At 36.7% G+C, this 11,889-nt stretch overlaps 1 pseudogene; it reads left to right on the forward strand.

Moving 5' to 3' along the window:
• Nucleotides 1-10,833: 10,833 nt before the first annotated feature.
• On the forward strand, nt 10,834-11,166 carry LOC119534921 (annotated as a pseudogene).
• The last annotated feature ends 723 nt before the right edge of the window (nt 11,167-11,889 follow it).

Here is an 11,889-nt window from a genome sequence, read left to right on the forward strand (position 1 = left end):
CATCATGCCTGGTTCCCGATTCTACAGGAAAAGTACCCAGTTTTTCACCACTAAGTATGATGCAAGTAGTACGTTTTCTGGAGAAGTTCTTTATAAAGTTGATGAAGTTCATGTCTATTTCTACTTTGCAGAAAAGTGGTTTGTTCACTTGTTTTTATTTTCCATGAATTGGTGATGGATTTTGCAACATAATTTTTCTGTATTAATTATTATGATCAGGAAATTTTTCTTTTTATTGTGTTGAAGTGGTGAAGTATGTTCATGGATTGTTTTTTCTATATTTTTTATTGTGAAATATAATGTATATACAGAAAAGTGAGAACATTCAAAGTATGATTTAACAAGTAGTTAGAGAGCAAATTTCAAAGAATGTTATTGGTTATAGTTCCTCAATTTTAGTTATTTCATTATTGTGAAATATAACATATATATAAATGTGATAACTTTCAAAGTATAATTCAACAAGTAGCTATAGATCAAATGTTGAAGCATGTTAATATGTTTCAGTTCCACTATGCCAGTTATTTCCTTCTAGCTATTCTAGTACCTTAGAGACTAAAAAAAAAATAATTATATAAAGGTTCAGAATTTGTAATACTTTGTTAAATCCTATCTTGACAGTTGATACCCCTCTCTCTTGTTTGATCACTGTCTCAATCTTCAGGGATATCTGGGCAGTGACCAACCTTACTTGTTCCTATTGAAAAGGGGTGTCAACATTATGGCGAAGGGGGATGCATCTGGTTGACGTTTTTGAAGAGGCTGGGTTTGGGGACTTATCTGGCATAGGAAAACTCTGGAGGATTTATGTTTCTGAAAAGTAAACTTGGTGAGTGAAGCTTTTATAGAGTCTCAGGTTGGGGCCTAGGTATTCTTTAGCATTTTCAGGACTACTGTTGGTTAGAGCTTGGCATACTCTGGGCATTTGGAATATCTAGCTGGAACTTGCAGAAGAGTAACCTCCAGGATAGCCTCTCAACCCTTTTTGAAATCTCTTAGCCACTGAAACCTTATTTTGTTACCTTTCTTTTACCCCTTTGGTCAAAAGGCATTCTCAAACCCTTGATCCCAGGGTCAGGCTCATTCCTGGGAGTCATGTCCCATGTTGCCAGGGAGATTCCTTCCCCCGGGAATCATATCCCATGTAGGGGGGAGGGTAATGAATTTATTTGCAGAATTGGGCTTAGAGAAAGGCCACATCTAGGCAACAAAAGAGATTCTCTGGAGGTGACTCCTAGGCATAATTATAGGTAGGCTTAGCTTCCCCTTTATAGCCATATGTTTCACTGGAGCAAGCCCCAAGATCAAGGGCTTGACTTTTTAAGTAGGGGGTTCCTAATTTCACATAACGTATATTGTGTCCCAGATAAACAATCAATGCCTCACATTATCTTCACTCAGTTGTACAAACATCACTCACAATTTTAAACAATTTTCATAGCTCAAAACACCCCAAAGCTTTTATCAGCCCCTAGTTTTTTTTATCCCTAGTATTAGTGAGTATTAGTAGTGTGGTACTGTTAATGTATAACTATTAAATATAGTCTATAATATGCAAGAGGTAATTTTTCCAATATACCATTCTATTGTTAACTCTTTGTACCAGTGTCATACCTTAGAAGTAGATCATGCAAGCACTTGTCAGATACATATCTTTAAACAAGCCCTTTCAATCATGTTCACCTTCAATGCAGCACTGATACTTATAATCCCATTAATGAACTATCATCACCTCTGTCCATTTCCATACTTTTAAGTTCACCCACATTAACCTGTCTCTACATATTAGGTAATCATTCCTCCTTCACTAGCTTCTGACTATCTCTAGTTCCCCTATATTCTACATTATAAGACATTGATTTTACTTTGTTCAGGGAGTTCATATTAGTGATAGTATACAATATCCCTTCTTTTCCTTTCATTTTCAATCTCTTTGTGTCACTGGGTCTAAGATGAGTCTCTTATAAACAGCATATTGATGGTTCATACTTTTTAATCTATTCTGCCAATCTGTATCTTTTAATTTGGGTGTTAATCCATTCACATTCAAAGTTATTACTGTGAATGCAGTTCTCGAACCAACCATCTTATTCTTTGGGTTTTATTTGTTTTTTATTTGTCAGATCTATTTCTCCCCTCTCTCTCTTTATTTCAAGTTACCCTTACTAACACTCTTCAGTTCTGTGCCCTTCTCCAGATCTCTCTCTCCTTTGTCTTTTTTCTCAGCCAGCAGAACTCCCTTTACTATTTATTGCAGGGCAGGTCTCCTATTAATAAATTCTCTCAGCATTTGTTTGTCTATGAAAATTTTAGACTCTCCCTCCTATTTGAAGGAGAGCTTTGCTGGATACAGAATTCTTGGCTGGCAATTTTTCTTTCAGAATCTTATGTCATGCTACTGCCTTCTTACCTCCATGCTGCCCACTGAGGATTATACTTAGTCTTACCAAGCTTCCTTTGTATATGGTGAATTTCTTCTCTCTTGCTGCTTTCAGGACTTTCTCTTTCTCTTTAACATTTGACAAGCTGTTTAGTAAATGTCTTGGAGTGTGTTTATTTGGATTTATTCTAATTGAAGTTTGTTGGGCATCTTTGATTTGCATATTCATGTCATTTAGAAGGGTTACAAAGTTTCCCCAACTATGTCTTCAAGTACTTTTCCTAGCCCTTTACTCTTATTTTCTCCTTCTGGGACAGCAGTGATTCTTACATTCATGCACTTCAAGTCGTCCTTCATTTCCCTGACATCCAGTTCATTTTTTTCAATTTTTTTCACCTTTTGTTCTTTTGTGCATTTACATTCAATTGCCCTGTCCTTTAGTTCACTTATTCTTTCTTCTGCCTCTTCAAATCTGCTGTTGTGTGTCTCTAGTATATTTTTAATTTGATCAACACTATCTTTTATTTCCATAAGAACTTTTATTTTTAAATTTATTCTTTCAAATTCTTCTTTATTCTCTTCTAGAGTCTTCTTGACATCCCTTATGTCTTTAGCCAACTCACTGAAGTTGTTTTTGGATGTTTGTGTGTACTTCTTTGACTAATTGTTCCATGTTCTGTGTCTCCTCCAGCTTTTTAATTTAGTCATTTGGCTTGTCCATATCTTATTTCTTCATGTGCTTTATACTTTTCTGTTGGCCCGAGGGCATTTGCTTATCTTGATAAGTTTATTTTGGGAAATGCAGGATTATTTGAGTATTTATATATATTTTTGGCAGAGCTGCAGCTTGATGCAGTGCACTTTCTCTGTTTGCCCAGCAGATGGTGCTCTTGAGCCACTTCTTACCCTGAAGCCAGCTCTCTCCCAACTTTCCCTGTGCACTGGGCATGATTCAAACTGGGAGGAAGTCAATTTTCTGGTGCACTGGGTACTGCCAGCCCTGGGTGTGGGAGGTAGGCACTGTGTAGTTTGGCAAGGAGTCTGCATAATGGGTCTGGTGTTTCCTGGGCCTCTGTGTTAATCACTGTCAGACTGTGGAGCTGAGTATCTCACCCTCCGGCTCAAACTGGTCGTGTGCTAGGGGGCCTCTGAAGTGTGGGAGAGGCTCCTGGTGCTTCTGTGTGGCACCCTCACCTATCCCTACCTCTCACCTGTGCACACCATGCATTTCCATGGAAGGAGAGTAAATGTGGTTGACATTGGTCCACTGCCTCCCAGATTCCTGCTCAGGAGCTCCAGGTCATATGGCTGTGAAGGGTTATCTCCCCAGCTAATTGCTGAGATGTGTGCATGGCAGTGGAGACCTGCTCACTCCCCTGCTCAGTGGCTGTCTTGCCACTGCCAGACTCCATTAGCAGTGCTGGCTGAATAAAGTCACCCCATCCTTTGAGACACAACTTCTCTGCTTTTTCATCCAAGTCCTCATCACTTATTGTAGAAGTCCCTCTCTCACCACTGGCATCCTGAAACTGCTGTCCAGGTTGTCCTCCATCTCTTCTCTAGTTTCTTTCATGGAGGAGAAGTTTGCTCCACCTCACCTATTCCACCATCTTCCCAGAAGTCCCTGTTCATTGATTTTTGAATATTGAACCAGTCTTGCATACCATGCTGTATCATGATGTACAATTCATTTACATATTATCAGATTTGATTTGCTAATATTTTTGAAGACTTTTGAATCTACATTCTCTGGGAGATATTGGTCTGTAGTTTTCTTATCTCCTAATGTCTTTGTCTGGTTTTGGGTTTAGGGCAATTTTGCCCTCAATAAATTATTTAGGAAGTGTTAACTTAGAAATATAACTTTCTTCTATTTTCTGGAACAAACTGGGGAGTGTTGGTATCCTTTCTTCCTTAAATGTTTGCTAAGATTCATCAGTGAAATGATCTTGACCTTATTCTTTTTTTTGAAGGTTATTAATCATTGATTCCATTTTTAATAGATATAAGCAATACAGATTACCTCCATCTCCATGTGGGACTTTTGGTATTTTGTATCTTTCAAGGAACTGGTCCATTTCATCTAAGTTATCAAATTTGTGGTCATAAAGTTATTCATAGTGTTCCTTTATTTCCTATTAATGCATGGGGGTCGGTAGTGATGACATCTCTTCCATTTCCAATATTAATAATTCATGTCTTCTCCTATATTTTGTGAGTTTTATCAGTTTTATTTATTTTCTCAAAACTAGTTTGTGTTTTTTGGTTATTTCTATTGTTTTATTGTTTAATTTCATTTATGTCTGTTCAAATTTTTTCTTCTGCTTGCTTTTTCTCTAGTTTCCTAATATAGATAATCTGATTGCTGATTTTGGATTTTTTATTCCTTTCTAATATATTCATTTAATGCTATAAATTTCCTTCCAAGCAATGCATTTGCAGCATCCTGCACATGTTTATATTTTATTTTTTGGAAATCTCTTCTGTTATCCAAGAGCATTTTTGTTTCCCACGCTGCTTAAAGCAAATACCATGAAATGGGTCAGGCTAGAAATTGGTAATTCATTTGCTCATGGTTACAGTCCAGGAAAATGTCCAAATCAAGGCATCCAGGCTGGCATTGGTTCCATTCATACAGATTCCAGCAAAAATTTGTCACCTTTGCATGCAGCGCATAGGAGTCCAAACTGTTAGACAATAGGAATTTCCCCAGAGCCTTCTTGGATAACTGTATTTCCAATCCTGACTTGCATTGAAATGGCTGATTGTTTCCACACTCAGGTAAACCCTCACATGGAGCACTATTCTCTGGGGACTTGTTTCCCACAAACTCAGAATTTTCCAAACCATCAGTTTCTGGTTTCTATGTGCTCAGTAGTTCAGTTCTCAGCCTATCCCTTTCCTCTCACATTTTAATATGAATCACAAGAAAAAAAACAGGCTGCACTTTCCACACTTACCTTATAAATATTTAAAGGTGGCCCATTGCCCAGTACCAAAGCTGTTTCCACAGTTTTGTATTTGCAATAGCAGCACACCAATTCTGGTACCAAAATCTGTTTTAGTTTCTTATGCTGCTAAAAAGCATATATCACAAAATTGGTTGGCTTTAAACAATGATAATTTATTTGCTCATGTTTAGAATCCAGGAAAATGTCCAAATCAAGACATCATCAAGGCAACACTTTCTTCCTGAAGACTGGCTGCTGGTGTTCCTTGGTTTCTCTGTGAAATGGCAATGAACATGGTGGTATCAGCTGGCCTCTCCCTTCTCTTCTGAATTGTGTTGCTTTCAGCTTGCTTCCCTGACTTTCTCTCTCTGAATTCATTCCATTTATAAAGGAGTCCAATAATAGAATTAAGACTATTCTGGAATGAGTTGGGTCACACATTAACTGAAGTGGTCTCATCAAAAGTTCTGATTTACCATGGGTTCACATCCACAGGAATGGATTAGATTTAAGATTGTGTTTTTCTAGGGTTCCTGAAGCTTCAAACCACCACAATGAGCTATTTAGAAGTGTGTCTAATTTCAAAATATTTGGAGATTTTCCAACAATCTTCCTTTTAACAGTTTTTGGTGTAATACAATTGTGGTTTGAAAACATACTGTATATGATTTCTTTTGTTTTAAATCTCTTAAGAAATGATTTATGGTTCAAAACATGGTGTATCTTACTGATTGTTTCATGTGAGCATGAAATGAATATGTATTCTATTGTTAAATAGAATGCTCTATTAATGTAAATTATATCAAGTTTTTTGGATAGTGCTGTTCAGGTCAACTATATCCTTATTGATTTTCTGCCTGCTGCATTCAACAGTTGCTAAAAAGTGGGCTGTCAATGTCTCCAACTATAATAGGGGATTTGTCTATTTCTCCTTGCAGTTCTATCAGTTTTTGCCTCATGTGTTTTAACATTCTGTTTTTAAGTTTATATACACTGTGGATTTTTATGTATTCCTAGACAATTGACCCCTTTATCATTTTATTATGTCACTCTTTTTTTTTCCCTAATAATTTCCTGTTTCCTTGCTTTGAAATATGCTTTCTCTGAAATTAAAATAGGTAATCAGTTTTATTTTGGTTAGTGTTAGCAAGGTATATCCCTCTCCATCTCTTTACTTTTAGTCTGTCTGTGTATTTATATTTAAATTTTGTTTCTTGCATACAATATATAGCTTGGTTTTATTTATTTAATTCACTCTGACAATCTTTTAGTTGGTATATATAGGCCATTCACTTTTAAAGTGGTTATTGATATAGTTGGATTAATATCTGGTTACCATGATTATAATGGGCTTCTATTCATTGCATTTGCTATGTTCCTTTTTCCCATTTTTTTTTTTTTACTTTCTCTTGTGAGCATTTTGTATGACTTCATTTTATCATTTCTGTAAGTATATCAATTATACTTCTTAAAAACATTTTTAGTAGTTCCCTTAGAGTTTGCAATATATATTCTTAATGAGTCTAAGTGCATCCTCAAATAACACTTGTATCACTTCCCTTGTAGTGCAGGCACCTTATAGCAGAGTATTCTCAGTTCTCTCTTCTCTTCCCTCTTCTTTTCCATAATTTATCTCACTTATGCATATGCTATAGTCTCCCACTACATTGCTATTATTATTTCTTTAATCAAATTGTTTTTTTAGATCAGGAAAGAATAAGTAAAAGAAAAGATTTAATTTCAATTTCTTAATTCCTTCTTTAACACTCTTCCTTTCATTTTGTTAATCTGAGTATTTTGCCTATATATTTTTCTTCTCCCTGAAGAACTTCTTTTTAACATTTCTTGCAGGGCACATCTTCTGGCATGGAATTTCCTCAGCTGTTGTTTGTTTGTTTTTGTTTTTGACTGTGAAAATCTTTTTTCCTTCACTTTTGAAGAATAATCTTACTACATATAAAATTCTCGGTTGGTGGTAATTTTCTTTGTGGTTGCTTAGAGCTATGTACTCAAGAAAAACATGTTCCTAAACTTAATCTTAAATGAAATAAGACTTTTTGATGAGGTTATTTCAGTTAAGAAGTGACTCAAATGAATCAGGATAGGTCTTAATACTATTATTAAAGGCCTTATAGGGATGGCCACAGAGAAAGAAAGACACGGGGAGTAGCCAGAAGATAGAAGCCAACAGAAATTGGACAAGAAGCCAGGAGAGACCTCCATATGCCTTGTCATGTGACAGAAAAGCCAAGGACCAAGGATTGCCAGCAGCCAGCCCCATAATGCCAGTCTTCTGGGAGAAAGCAACAAGTTAACAACACCTTGATTTTGAACTTCTCCTATCCTCAGAACTGTGAGCCAACAAATTCCCATTGTTTAGGCCAAACCATTGCATGGCATTTGCTTTATCAACCAGGAAACTAAAACATTGTTCACCACTTTAAATATGACACTCCAGTCTCTTCTTGATTGCGTCATGTCTGATGTGAAGTTTGCTGTAACTCTGTCTATGTTATTCTATAAATAAGGTGTTCTTTTTTTCTGGCATCCTCCAAGATTTCCTCTGTCTTTGGTTTTCTGAAATTTGAATATCCTATGTCTAGGATTTTTTGGTTTGGGTTTTGTTTTGCTTTTTAGTATTTATCCTTTTTGTGTTCTATGAATGTTCTAGATTTGTAATTTGGTGTCTGTCATAATTTTGGAAAGGTCTCAGTCATTAGTGCTTCAAATATATCTTCTCTGATGCTTTTTCTTCTCATTCTAGTATCCCAATTATGTATATGTATAACATCTTTGAAAATTGTCCCACATTTTTGGATGTTCTATTCTGTTTATTTTCTTTTTTTAATCCCTCATTCTTTTTTCTCTTTGTGTTTCAGTTTGGGGAATTTCTATTGACTTGTCTTCCTTCTTGCTGATTCTCTGATTCTTTCCTTAATTATGTATAGTCTACTGATCACAGGCCTTATTCATTTTTATTAGTGCTTTTTATTTTTAACTCTTCTTTTTGATTCTGATCTAGAGCCTCCACCTCTCTGTGTTATTCATCTGTTCTTCCATGCTGCCTAATTTTTTCATTAGAGTTCTTAATATTTTAATCATAGTTATTTAAATTCTCTGATAATTCCAAAACTTGTGACTTATCATTTGGGCCTGGTTCTGTTGACTTCCAAGTTCTTTACATATCTGATATGAAACCAGGAGTCTATTTATTTATTTCTTACTTTCTATTTTTAAATACATACTTTTTAAATTTTGAAGTATTCAAAAACTTAGAAATACAATAAGTAAAAAAATCTTTTCTCTTGAATCACTTGAGAGTGAGTTGCCAACCTGGTGTCACATAATCCTTGAATATTTATTGTGTATTTCCAAAGAACAAGGACATTGCTCTACACAACCAAAATATAGCCATGGATATCAGAAAGTTAATAATCATACATAACTACTCTATTACTCAGCCTCTATTCAAATTTTATCAATTCTCCCAATAATGTTATTCATTGCAAATTCATCTAGTTCCATATCACTCATTCATCTAGATATCCTCAGTCTGGAGATGTTCTTAATGTTTTCCTTGAATTTTTTTGACAGGTCAAATAATTTGAAATTTGATAACCAGTTTTTTGTTGAACGTGTTTTCCTCAATTTTGGTTTGTCAATTTTCCTTATGATTAGATAGATTAGAGTCATATAATACATATTTGATTGTAGCTTGGAAGTGACATTGTATTTTTCTCATTCCCTCCTATCCTTTGGTGCATACTTTCAATTTTTCCAATTATTGATGATGTTTAGTTTGATCATTTAATTATGGTGGTGTCAGCTAGGATTCTCTACTGTAAAATAACAACTATTTTCTCCTTTTTAGTCGGTAGATATCTTGAGGGGAGTTTCTTTGAATCTATGCACATATTTTCTATTACTCATGTACATTATTTGATGGATTATAATTTATTATGATCATTATTCAGTTTTGTGTGTGAACTAGCTCAAATGTTGACAGAGAAAGCCTATCCAGTCTGGCTCCTATGTCCTTTGGAGTTGTGCTCATTATATACTGTGAACATTTCATTTCTTCTGACTCAACAAGATGTTCCAGGTTCATCTTGAACTTTAACTGCCCCAGATCTGAAAACAGCCATTTCTCAAAAGAGCTATGATTCCTTTTATTGAGCCAAGATATTTGCTCTAAACACCCCCATATGTCTTGACTTTTGTTGTTAAAGTGTGCTTTTTTTTGTAGACAGCATTTGGAAACTCAGATATATTTCCTGCTATTATTCTTTCTATGTGATCTTTGAGAACATATCTAAAAGATAATATTTAAGAATTATGCCTCAGATGTGTCTGAATAGCTTCTATGGGACTGACTTTCATGCAGATAAAAAAATATATAACCTGGAGTCACTGGATAATTTACAAAAATAGGCATAGACCTACTGGAGGGAAAAACACATTTGAAGAAGGGAACAGCATTGCTTGAGTACCCCATTTTTTTGGCTTTTAGCCTTAAGGAAGGCCCTGGACTGCACTATTCAAATAAGTAAAACTCTGTTGGATAAACACAGATTTTCTGGTTTAAAGAACCAGAGGGCAAGGTCAAGAACAGCCACGTCCACATCTGCTAGAAATTGAGGGATTGAATAACAGAAAGGAGAAAGCCAGAGAGGAAGAGTCTCAAATTCTGGATAAAAGTCTTCCTGAATCTTTTGGCTAACACTGGAACTTGTCAAGGGCAAGGCAAACACCAATATGCTATAACTCTCATCTAGATTTCTGTGGCACACACTCCGTGTATGTTACCTGTAGCCAAATTATTTGTTGGATAACGGCAAATCCAACGTCAACTTTGCCATTTAGAAGCATAAATGGTTTGCATTTTAGAGGTCCACATCTAACGTGGAGAATAATTCATGGAGGATTAAGAGTATTTAAACCAACATATGTTACCCCTGCCCAATATTGGCCTCAAAGTAAAAAACAATAGAGGCAATCAATCCTGAAATGTCACCTTAACTCTAAGAGATAATGGGCTTATGAACATTTCTTTCTATCACATGTTGCCACCTTACTGTGACAAATATTGGATATCAGCCAGAATATAATGGGGGTTACTTTTTGTAGTAAGCTGAATCACAGCTTTCAGTTTTTCATAACATTTCTTTTAAGAGATAAGCTTTTCCTAGAACTGAAAAAGGTCACTTAGTTGCATCTCCTTAAAAGTTGATAAATTCTAGGATGTTACTGGGTTAGTCTAACTCTTATATTAGTCTTTAGTATTGATCTATAGTACTTTTATTTCTCTTCCTTCTGGGCATAAAGCAGGATTATCTTTTCATACAAATAGCTATGAAACATTAAATAGAAATGCTGTGCCAAATTTCTGGAGTAAAGCCTTTGAAAGTCAAAATGATGTGGGGACGCCCGCGGGCACAGGCTAGGCGTGGAGGGAAGAGGTCTGCTTTTGATCGGTGCCGCCTGCTGCGCTGCCAGTCCACCGCCGCTGCCATGCGAGTGCATGTGGAGACCATCTCCCCCCTAGACGCTCGCAGCTTCCCGAAGCGCGGCCAGACCTGCGTAGTGCACTACACGGGGGGTGCTTGAAGATGGGAAGGAATTTGATTCCTCCCGCGAGAGGAACAAAACCTTTAAATTTAGGCTAAGCAAGCAGGAGGTGATCCGAGGCTGGGAAGAAGGGGTTGCCCAGATGAGCATGGGTCAGAGAGCCAAACTATCTCCCTAGAGTATGCCTACGGTGCCACTGGGCACCTGGGCACCATCCCGCCAAACCCGACTCTCGTCTTTGACGTGGAGATTCTAAAACTGGAATGACAGGCATATGGCCGCCTAACTCTGCAACCTGTACTTAGATCTGCCAAGGAGGGATCTGGCATAGTTCCTTAGGGAATTTTTCCTGATGTTTCACTACACTCTTTGTAAAAACATCTACCCAGACTGACTATCACTCAGCTTTGCTCCAACATCTCCATTTCCTCTTCCCCTTTCTGGTCGTATATGTGTTGAGTTAAACTATATGCCATAAATCTCAAATTACATTCATTTTTTGTTTTGGTTTTGGGATGATAATTCAGTTTCAGTCCTTTGGATCTAGGTTTTCAGTTAAGTATATGTCCAGGTATTAACAGCACAAATAGTGGTTTAACCTTAGAATAGGAATTGGTGTTTACGGGGAAGGGGTGAAAGAACTTGATCGATTGATTGATTGATGGATGAAATTTTTATCTATTATATATTGAATGTTCTAGTTGCTGCGCTGCAAAGCCGTGGTAGATCTGAGGGGCTGTTGAGGGCCGAATCATTTTCCAAGCTAAGAGATGTCCTTGGGTTGAATTAAAAGCCCTACCCAAAATCGAAATGGGAAAGGGGAGAGCCTTTGCCTCCGCCAGACCCACCCTATCCTCCCCTCAAACCCTCTGCCTTTTGAAAGCAGATCATTTTCACTGGGATGATGGACACTACAGCTTTCTGTCCCAGGGCCAGCAGGGACCTTGAAGCCTTTTCATGGCCTGGCTTTTTTTTTTTTTTTTTTTTTTC

The sequence above is a fragment of the Choloepus didactylus genome, chromosome 5 (genome assembly GCF_015220235.1).
Source record: "Choloepus didactylus isolate mChoDid1 chromosome 5, mChoDid1.pri, whole genome shotgun sequence".
NCBI lineage: Eukaryota > Metazoa > Chordata > Mammalia > Pilosa > Megalonychidae > Choloepus > Choloepus didactylus.